At 43.2% G+C, this 11,478-nt stretch overlaps 1 pseudogene; it reads right to left on the bottom strand.

The window, feature by feature from the left end:
• Positions 1–415: 415 nt before the first annotated feature.
• LOC132493576 (zinc finger protein 133-like) lies at positions 416–2,597 on the bottom strand (annotated as a pseudogene).
• Between the last annotated feature and the right edge of the window lie 8,881 nt (positions 2,598–11,478).

Genomic DNA, 11,478 nt, shown 5'->3' with positions numbered 1-11,478 from the left:
TGTGGGATCTTCCCAGACCAGGGCTCAAACCCGTGTCCCCTGCATTGGCAGGCAGATTCTCAACCACTGTGCCACCAGGGAAGCCTGCAACCATCTTTTGTACAAAGACATTCCCAACCTCTTCTCAAGATGAGGAGACTCAAACTTTCAATAGTCATTGTATCCATCTCTGAGGGACAGCCACCTGTCCATTACCAGGTTGTGTTGACTACTCTCTTCAAAAGAGAGCTTCATCATCTGAGTATTTTCTTTTTTCTTTTTGTAAAGATGCAGTTTATTAGAACAAAAGGCCACAAAACATGAAGACTTAGCATGGAAGAAGTAAATGAAGTCAAATGCCCTTTGACCACTTACGGAATGCATTTCATGAAAGTGTAAGATGTTTGATTATTCAGTCCTTGCCACCTCTTCACTTTCAAAGAGAGTGTAAGGGGTCAGAAGATTGCCCCAAGTAGGCCTCAGGGTCAGACTGAAGTCAGTTTGTGGTGGGCAGACTTCATCCTCCTGTATCTGCTGAGGTGAGACTTCTGGCTAAAGCCCTGTCCACCTGTCTTGCACACATAAGGCTTCTTGCATACATAAGGCTTCTTGACCTGGCGTGTCATCTGACGTAAGACAACGTGTGACTTTTGGGGAAAGCCTTGGCAATACTCTCTGCATAAACAGGGCTTCTTTTCTGAGTGTACCCATTTGTGCGTGATTAAAGCTGACTTACTGCTAAAGCTGAGTCCATACTGCCTGCACGGGTAAAGCTTTTCCCTTGAGTCTTTCTGCCTGTGCCAGAGGAGACCTGCCTGGTGACTGAAGCCTCGCCCACACTCCCTGCACACGTATGGCTTTTCCCCTGAGTGTGTCCTCTGGTGTCTGATGAGATTGGACTGCTGGTTGAAACCTCGCCTACAGTCCTTACACACAGTGGGCTTATCCCCTGAGTGTATGTCCTGGTGTCTGTGAGGTGTGACTTGAGTCTAAAGCCTCACCCACACAGCCCACACACATAAGGTTTCTCCCCAGTGTGTGTCCGCCTGTGTGAGATGAGGGTTGAATTCTGGCTGAAGCTGTTCCCACACACGCCACACACATAATGCTTCTCCTTGGAGTGTGTCCTCTGGTGTGAGATGAGGTTCAAGCTGTCACTGAAGCCCAGTCCACAGTTGCTGCACACGATAGTCTTCTCCTCTAACTGTGTCCTCTGGTGTCTGACGACAGCTGACTTCTGGCTGAAGCCTTTCCCACACTCCTGGCACATGTAGGGCTTCTCCCCGAAGTGCGTCCACTGGTGTATGATGAGGTTTGACTTCTGGCTGAAGCCCCGCCTGCACTCGCTGCACATGTAAGGCTTCTTGCCCGAGTGTGTCCTCTCGTGTATGATGAGTGTCAACTTCCGGTTAAAGCCTCACCCACACTCCCTGCATACAGCAGGTTTCTCCCCTGAGTGTGCCTTCTGGTGTCTGGCAAGGCTTTTCCTTAGGCTAAAGCCCTTCTCACACACCCTGTACAGATAAGGCTTCTCCCCTGAGTGTATCCTCTGGTGACTGAGCAGGTGTGTCATCTTGCTGAAGTCCAGTCCACACTCCCTACAGTTGACTGGTCCAAATCCTAACACTTCTATGCTCTTCAACAGTCTGTCTGTTTCCTCGGAGTTCCCCCTCTGAGCTGGCTGGCCTCTACCTCCACGCCTTGGATGCCATCCCTAGAGCCTCTGGGGTGGTGGCCTGGGGAATGTGCCTGAAGTCCTTTTCTTTGTCCTTCCAAAAGCTGGGTACCTTCTCTCTCGGGAACTTCCATCGGAGGATTGCTGCTGCTGCTGGTCCCCCGGGCACGGATCTCCTGGCTAGGCAGGATCTTCTGCACACAAGCACGAGGAGATCCAGAGAAGATGACTACACAGCATATGCTGCATGTGGAATTTCTGACTGGAGAAATCCGGAGGGCAGAAAGGACTGAGGTGGAGTTCTGGCTTTGGTTGTGCTGGGCCAGTGGCCGGTGGGCATTTTCTCTCTTCTCTCCAGGTTTCCTTCCCTTGCTCCAGCTGGGTGATGAGTTTTGGTTTAGAAAATGGAATCCCCAGTGAGACCAGGTTGCTGTAATTCTCCAGCATCACCTCCCGGTACAGGGATCTCTGAGCAGGGCTGAGAGGCATCCACTCCTCCTGGGTGAAATCCATAGCCACATCTCTGAATGACATGTGTTCCTGAGGCTGGGCTGTCAGGAGCCCAGGAGTCCCCCCCTGGCCCACCAGGCAGTCCTCTCTGGGCAGGCAGGAGCCACAGGGGTCAGAACGAGAACCGAAAGTTTCAGGAGAGTCAATGGAAACTCTCAAGATCTGGCAGGGTAGGGTTTCCTCTTACTTAAAGGCATCAGGAATGGACCTGCTTTCCGCGCGGGGAAGGGCACGGCTGCGGTGAGGGTCCTGCTGGAGCCACACTCACCAGCGCCACCAAAGAACAAGGGGTCATTCGAGCCCCCAGCTGGGGGTGGGGGGCACTCCAGCAGGACGCCAGGACTACACTACCCAGAATCCTCGGGCCGCGCCAGGACCACACCTCCCAGCATGCTCGGTGACCCCAAGAGCGCCTCCCGCCAGACGCTCCCATCGGTCTCTGAGGGAGCATAGTTTCTGGGTAACATGCTCCAGCCACCGGAGAATGGCCACTGTAGCGCCAGGATTCCCCGTTTTTTTTTTTCTTAAAACCACGTGCATAAAGCATGCAGCGAATCCCGGGTGAAGCTTCTCTCCGTGTGGTCCTTCTGAGTATTTTCTTCTTTATTGCAAAGTTAACCTCTAACAACGTATATGACAACAAGGGAAGGAGGACAGAAAGTAAAATAACACACACACATACACAGGAAGAAGAAAACACGCACTGCCATAGTCCTTGTCCGTATAACTGGTCATAAAGTATATATATCAAAGTAAATTATACAAATAAATTACATATAAATAAATTATATTAAATATATATATTCCTCTTACACTACCTGTTCACATTTTTGTGTTTTCATCATCCTCATTCAGGATATTATCTGGTCAGTGTTTTTTTACCTGGTGGAGTGTGGGAGTGACCCAAAACTTTATTCCTGACGAGTCCAAGTCCTTAGAGATTCTGTGTATTTGTGGTTGCTGTGGTTTTGCATTACTGTTTACTCTTGGACACAAAAGTAGTGAGGGATGTCCCTGAGAATCCCCTAGGCTCCAGACAAAGTCTTTTCTGCAATTAAATTTCCTTTTGGTATTAATCGTCCCAAATAATAGAGTAATGCTCGCTTTTTTGCCTGTTGCTTCAGTGGCACAAGGACCCCAGAATGGCCAGGGGGAAGTCTCAAATTCTAACTCAGTGGAACCATTGGTATTTATCCTGGTGGAAGATTTTCTCCCTTGGAAACCAAGACTTCCAGACTAAAAGAGCTCAAAGTTGTAGTGACAGGAAGCAAAAATTCTGAGAGTTTTTAGGTATCAGAGTGAGAGGAGGTACTCCCACTTCCTGCCCTTGATTCTAAGATCTCTGCATCCTATTATGGAAGATATCTATGTAGCACCACATATTGGTCACTGAGTCAAAATACATACTGCATTCTGTAAGACAGACCCCATTTTTTTCAGAGGGTTGTCTCCCAACTGGAACCATAGCTAAGGCTCTAGTAGCTCATTCCAAGATTCTTTGGGACCATTTGTTTCTGGTTGATGAGCTATGTAATAAGAATGAATTCCACGGGCCTGAGCCCATTGCCACAATTCTTTTGCTGAGAAATGAATTCCTTGATTAGAAGCAATGTTGTGAGGAATACCATGATGGTGAATAAGGCATTTTATAAGCCCATGGATGGTGGTGCTAGCAGAAGTGTTACAAGCAAGGACAGCAAATCCAAACCCAGAATATGCGTCTATCCCGGTGAGGACAACTCTTTGTCCCCTCCATGATGGAAGGGGTCCAATTATTTAAACTGCCTCTGGTTTCCCTGGGAAATGATGCCATGCAGGAAGCTCAGTGTTGGTCTCTGCTTTTGGCAAGTTGGGCACTCAGCAAGAGTGAAAAGCAAGTCAGCCTTGGTGACACAAAGTGCATGTTCTCAATCCCATGAGTAGCTTGCATCCATGCCACCATGGCCACTTTGTACCTAGGTCCACTGAACAAGTACTAGGGGGGCTGCGGAAGAGCCTGGCATGCAGAGAATGTGAGCATTCATAAGGCATACAGATATCCACCTAGCTTCATATTCAGCACAAGGGTCACCCCAAATTAAAGGTCATTGCATTGGCAAGAAAAGCCCTCCCCCAACCTCTGCTTCTATGTGGGTATTGGTAAAGCTGGATTCAAGATCAACAGGTGGGGTCTGCCCACCTGGCCCTACTTGGGGAAGTATTTTTTCCTCCAGAATCTTTGTATACCGTCTGACTGTATAATTTCTTTGGCACTGAGCTCTGGCTGCCTTGTGTTATTCTTTACTTGAAAATATATGCTTAAAAACAAATTTAAATTAGTACTTGAGGGTAGCAACCATAGTGAGCACATCTTGATATCACCAGAGACTCACTCTGTGGCTCTTACTCAATAAAGTAAAAAGCAAAATTCAGGGGAAAGTTTGATATTTAAGATGAGAAGCCCTAGGTTTGAGGCTTCCTCTTCTGCTTCTCCACGTGACCTTAGACAAGTCTTAGCACACTCCCTATGACCCCATCACGTATTCTGCCTGAACCACATGCTACTGCTTGATGTTTATTGGTTCCATGCCTTGCTTATGCTGAACCTTCCCCGTTTTAATGAAAGAAGATGCCTTCATTATCTGAATGGAGATACGAGTCCAGTAAGTTTCAGAGTTCCCTTTAAAATAGAGGCTAGTCACAATCTCTGAAAAGACTCAAAGCAAGCGGTTAATAAAGGAAACTACTATTGCTTAGATGGTCCCAAAGTTGTAATTGATATTCATCATCTTTCTCTCCTCCCAACCATTCTGGATTTCCTGAGTATTCTGACTGGTCTTGGTAAGGACACCCAGCCAATCATCCAAGAGACATCTTAGCCCTTAGTAGCCCTTGTTGGGCTATTGTTTCTATAATTGCATACCAAGTATCATCTCTGGGCATAAAAGCACCAAGTGACATACCTGTGAACAACTTGGGTACCAGACACATGCTTCCCTGCCCTTATTGTGTGGCAGCAACTCTAATTTATGATAATCAGGGTAGGTTTCCCTGCCATTAAATTAACACGTTTTTTTGCCTCTTAGTTCATTGATATGAGGGACTCAAAATAGCCAAATTCACAACTTTCAGTTCAGTGGAACCCTTACCGTGACCCCTGACAAAAGTATTCTGCCCCTGGGAACAAGGACCTCTAACCTGGCTAGTGTAATGTTGTGAAGTTAGGAAGGACAAATTCTGTATTTGAGTCACTGGAAGTGATGGTGAGGGTGACCACTCCTATTTCTTCCCCTTGATTCCTACTTCCATTAATTCTAGCTATTGGAGTACAGCACCCTATGTAGGTCATTACTTCAACACATATAGTGTATCATCATCTCGACCCTTCGCTGGCATCTTATCTGGAGCATTAAAGACTAGTCACTACTTGATTGGACTGGCTGTTTCTGGGTGATGGGGTACTTGGTTTAACCAGTGTATCCCATGATCATGTGTCCATTGGTGTACCTCCTTCGACATAAAATAGGAGCTTTGATCCAAGGCAGTGCTATATGGGAGACCATGTTGATGGGTTAGGCATACTATAAGCCCTTGGATGGCAGTGCCAGTGGAGGTTTTTTTTTTTTTTTTTTTTTTTAGTGTTCAGTATATATATATTTTTTACTTTACAAATTTAATCAGTTATACATATACATATGTTCCCATATCCCCTCCCTTTTGCGTCTCCCTCCCACCCTCCCTATCCCACCCCTCCAGGCAGTCACAAAGCACTGAGCTGATCTCCCTGTGCTATGCGGCTGCTTCCCACTAGCTATCTACCTTACGTTTGGTAGTGTATATATGTCCATGCCACTCTTTCACTTTGTCACAGCTTACCCTTCCCCCTCCCCATATCCTCAAGTCCATGCTCTAGTAGGTCTGTGTCTTTATTCCTGTCTTACTCCTATGTTCTTGATGACATTTTTTTTCTTAAATTCCATATATATGTGTCAGCATACAGTATTTGTCTTTCTCTTTCTGACTTACTTCACTCTGTATGACAGACTCTAGGTCCATCCACCTCATTACAAATAGCTCAATTTCATTTCTTTTTATGGCTGAGTAATATTCCATTGTATATATGTGCCACATCTTCTTTTTTTTTTTTTTTTTTTATTAGTTTCTGCTTTATAACAAAGTGAATCAGTCATACATATACATCTGTTCCCACATCCCCTCCCTCATGCATCTCCCTCCCTCCCACCCTCCCTATCCCTCCCCTCCAGGCAGTCACAAAGCACCGAGCTGATCTCCCTGTGCTCTGCGGCTGCTTCCCACTATCTATCTAGCCTACGTTTGGTAGTGTATATATGTCCATGCCTCTCTTTCGCTTTGTCACAGCTTACCCTTCCCCCTCCCCATATCCTCAAGTCCATTCTCAAGTAGGTCTGTGTCTTTATTCCCGTTTTACCCCTAGGTTCTTCATGACATTTTTTTTCTTATATTCCATATATATGTGTTAGCATACGGTATTTGTCTTTCTCTTTCTGACTTACTTCACTCTGTATGACAGACTCTAGGTCTATCCACCTCATTACAAAAAGCTCAGTTTCGTTTCTTTTTATGGCTGAGTAATATTCCATTGTATATATGTGCCACATCTTCTTTATCCATTCATCCGATGATGGACACTTAGGTTGTTTCCAGCTCCGGGCTATTGTGAATAGAGCTGCAATGAACATTTTGGTACATGTCTCTTTTTGAATTATGGTTTTCTCTGGGTATATGCCTAGTAGTGGGATTGCTGGATCATATGGTAGTTCTATTTTTAGTTTTTTAAGGAACCTCCATACCGTTCTCCATAGTGGCTGTACCAATTCACATTCCCACCAGCAGTGCAAGAGTGTTCCCTTTTCTCCACACCCTCTCCAGCATTTATTGTTTTTAGATTTTTTGATGATGGCCATTCTGACTGGTGTGAGATGATATCTCATTGTAGTTTTGATTTGCATTTCTCTAATGAGTAAAGATGTTGAGAATCCTTTCATGTGTTTGTTGGCTGTCTGTATATCTTCTGTGGAGAAATGTCTATTTAGGTCTTCTGCCCATTTTTGGATTGGGTTGTTTGTTTTTTGCTATTGAGCTGCATGAGCTGCTTATAAATTTTGGAGATTAATCCTTTGTCAGTTGCTTCATTTGCAAATATTTTCTCCCATTCTGAGGGTTGTCTTTTGGTCTTGTTTATGGTTTCCTTTGCTGTGCAAAAGCTTTGAAGTTTCATTAGGTCCCATGTGTTTATTTTTGTCTTTATTTCCATTTCTCTAGGAGGTGGGTCAAAAAGGATCTTGCTGTGATTTATGTCATAGAGTGTTCTGCCTATGTTTTCCTCTAGGAGTTTGATAGTGTCTGGCCTTACATTTAGGTCTTTAATCCATTTTGAGCTTATTTTTGTGTATGGTGTTAGGGAGTGATCTAATCTCATACTTTTACATGTCCCTGTCCAGTTTTCCCAGCACCACTTATTGAAGAGACTGTCCTTTCTCCACTGTACATTCCTGCCTCCTTTATCAAAGATAAGGTGACCATATGTCCGTGGGTTTATCTCTGGGCTTTCTATCCTGTTCCATTGATCTATCTTTCTGTTTTTGTGCCAGTACCATACTGTCTTGATTACTGTAGCCTTGTAGTATAGTCTGAAGTCAGGGAGCCTGATTCCTCCAGCTCCGTTTTTCGTTCTCAAGATTGCTTTGGCTATTCGGGGTCTTTTGTGTTTCCATACAAATTGTGAAAGTTTTTGTTCTAGTTCTGTGAAAAATGCCATTGGTAGTTTGATAGGGATTGCATTGAATCTGTAGATTGCTTTGGGTAGCAGAGTCATTTTCACAATGTTGATTCTTCCAATCCAAGAACATGGTACATCTCTCCATCTATTTGTATCATCTTTAATTTCTTTCATCAGTGTCTTATAATTTTCTGCATACAGGTCTTTTGTCTCCTTAGGTAGGTTTATTCCTAGATATTTTATTCTTTTTGTTGCAATGGTAAATGGGAGTGTTTCCTTGATTTCACTTTCAGATTTTTCATCATTAGTATATAGGAATGCCAGAGATTTCTGTGCATTAATTTTGTATCCTGCAACTTTACCAAATTCATTGATTAGCTCTAGTAGTTTTCTGGTAGCATCTTTAGGATTCTCTATGTATAGTATCATGTCATCTGCAAACAGTGGCAGCTTTACTTCTTCTTTTCCCATTTGGATTCCTTTTATTTCCTTTTCTTCTCTGATTGCTGTGGCTAAAACTTCCAAAACTATGTTGAATAAGAGTGGTGAGAGTGGGCAACCTTGTCTTGTTCCTGATCTTAGTGGAAATGGTTTCAATTTTTCACCATTGAGGACGATGCTGGCTGTGGGTTTGTCATATATGGCCTTTATTATGTTGAGGAAAGTTCCCTCTATGCCTACTTTCTGCAGGGTTTTTATCATAAATGGGTGTTGAATTTTGTCAAAAGCTTTCTCTGCATCTATTGAGATGATCATATGGTTTTTCTCCTTCAGTTTGTTAATATGGTGTATCACGTTGATTGATTTGCGTATATTGAAGAATCCTTGCATTCCTGGAATAAACCCCACTTGATCATGGTGTATGATCCTTTTAATGTGCTGTTGGATTCTGTTTGCTAGTATTTTGTTGAGGATTTTTGCATCTATGTTCATCAGTGATATTGGCCTGTAGTTTTCTTTCTTTGTGACATCCTTGTCTGGTTTTGGTATCAAGGTGATGGTGGCCTCGTAGAATGAGTTTGGGAGTGTTCCTCCCTCTGCTATATTTTGGAAGAGTTTCAGAAGGATAGGTGTTAGCTCTTCTCTAAATGCTTGATAGAATTCGCCTGTGAAGCCATCTGGTCCTGGGCTTTTGTTTGTTGGAAGATTTTTAATCACAGTTTCAATTTCAGTGCTTGTGATTGGTCTGTTCATATTTTCTATTTCTTCCTGATTCAGTCTTGGCAGGTTGTGCATTTCTAAGAATTTGTCCATTTCTTCCAGGTTGTCCATTTTATTGGCATAGAGTTGCTTATAGTAATCTCTCATGATCTTTTGTATTTCTGCCGTGTCAGTTGTTACTTCTCCTTTTTCATTTCTAATTCTATTGATTTGAGTCTTCTCCCTTTTTTTCTTGATGAGTCTGGCTAATGGTTTATCAATTTTGTTTATCTTCTCAAAGAACCAGCTTTTAGTTTTATTGATCTTTGCTATCGTTTCCTTCATTTCTTTTTCATTTATTTCTGATCTGATTTTTATGATTTCTTTCCTTCTGCTAACTTTGGGATGTTTTTGTTCTTCTTTCTCTAATTGCTTTAGGTGCAAGGTTAGGTTGTTTATTCGAGATGTTTCCTGTTTCTTAAGGTGGGATTGTATTGCCATAAACTTCCCTCTTAGAACTGCTTTTGCTGCATCCCATAGGTTTTGGGTCGTCGTGTCTCCATTGTCATTTGTTTCTAGGTATTTTTTAATTTCCTCTTTGATTTCTTCAGTGATCACTTCGTTATTAAGTAGTGTATTATTTAGCCTCCATGTGTTTGTATATTTTACAGCTCTTTTCCTGTAATTGATATCTAGTCTCATAGCATTGTGGTCAGAAAAGATACTTGATACAATTTCAATTTTCTTAAATTTACCAAGGCTTGATTTGTGACCCAAGATATGATCTATCCTGGAGAATGTTCCATGAGCACTTGAGAAAAATGTGTATTCTGTTGTTTTTGGATGAAATGTCCTATAAATATCAATTAAGTCCATCTTGTTTAATGTATCATTTAAAGCTTGTGTTTCCTTATTTATTTTCATTTTGGATGACCTGTCCATTGGTGATGGCAGTGCCAGTGGAGGTTTTGTAGGCAGGAAGGCACACTTATATTGAGAGTATCAACTGCAGTAAGGACAAATGGATGTCTCCTCCAGAGAGCAAGGAGTCTGATGTAATTGAAGGTCTCCAAGTGGCTGGCTGATCTCTTTCAGAAATTGTGCCATATCAAGGGTTCAGGGTAGGTCTCTGCTGCTGGCATGTTAGGCAGTCATCACTGAAAATAGGTAAATCAGTCATGATGAGAGGAAGCCTATGCTTTGGGGCCTCGTGTGGTTTCCATCCTTGCCACACTGTCACTCTGTTCATGAGATCATTGCATCAGCACTTGTTGGCTGGGGAGATGGGTTGGCTGATTTCACAGGACAATTCTACCTGGCTGATGAGGGCTGCTTTTATAGTGAATGACCTCTGCTGAGCATGAGGAGATACAAAGATCTGCATATTTTGTGCCCACCTATGTGCCCACAGGTCTATGTAACTCTTCACCAGACCTCCTTGTCTCTGATCTTCCAATTCTTTTCCTTCCAGGTTCCTTCCAACCAAGCCATCTGCTACCCAGAGATCATGTATATACACAGCTCAGGTTTCTTTTCTTCACCCACAGTAACTGATGAAGCATAATGTTCCTTGTCTGCCCTCTGGGAATATTGACCACTGAGAAAATTTCCTTTTGTCACTCTTGAGTAGGGCTTTAATGCAGCAGCAAGTTTTGGCTAGTACTATCATATTGCACTCTTTACAAACCAGCCTGAGGTCTTTTTTTCCCCCTTGGTTCGTTTAAGAACGCTTCTACCCCATGAGGTAATAAACGTGAATTGGGGCAGAGGAATCAGTAAACACATAGTAGACATGGGAGTCTGGCTCACGTAGGACAATTGACTTGTATCTTTTGGATCTGCTCAACCTCAGTCTGAAATGTGCCATTTGCATTGCATAAAGGATTGCTGTTATGCCCACTCAACCTTATAACTTGGTGGATCTGATAATACCCACACTATAATGGGCAGCTCTGGTTATGCAACTCGTTGATTTCATATGGGTTCAGTCTCTACTAGGGCTACTAAGAGCATGCCAGAGGTCTCACCAGTTGGTGCTTGCAAAAGATTCCACTAAATACCGCTGTACGTTATGGATACATTTCTCTGCCTCTTGTTCATATGGTCTAAGTGACATGACAACTTGCACACACAGCCTGGATAGGCTACAGAGGCTGTTCTTTTTGAAAGCCTTCAAAGTCACCTGATAATGGATCAAAACAGTATTCCCAAGGGCATGTTCTTACACCAATGCAAATGGTAGGAGGAATGAGATACAAGAGCCTGTCATTTATCTTAGAGAAAATGTCTCAACCTGCCCCAGACCACCAGCATCCTAAAAATTTCAATATACGGCAGAATCCTTAATCTTCGTGGAATTTCTTATTTGTTGCACTCATTTTTCCCTAGGCCATCTATAGTAGTGCTAACTGAAAGTGTGGTTTGTGGACTGGTG

Source organism: Mesoplodon densirostris, chromosome 7 (assembly GCF_025265405.1).
Source record: "Mesoplodon densirostris isolate mMesDen1 chromosome 7, mMesDen1 primary haplotype, whole genome shotgun sequence".
In the NCBI taxonomy this organism is placed as follows: Eukaryota; Metazoa; Chordata; class Mammalia; order Artiodactyla; family Ziphiidae; genus Mesoplodon; species Mesoplodon densirostris.
Note: the sequence above shows the minus strand (reverse complement) of the source record. Positions and strands in the feature narration are given on the sequence as shown.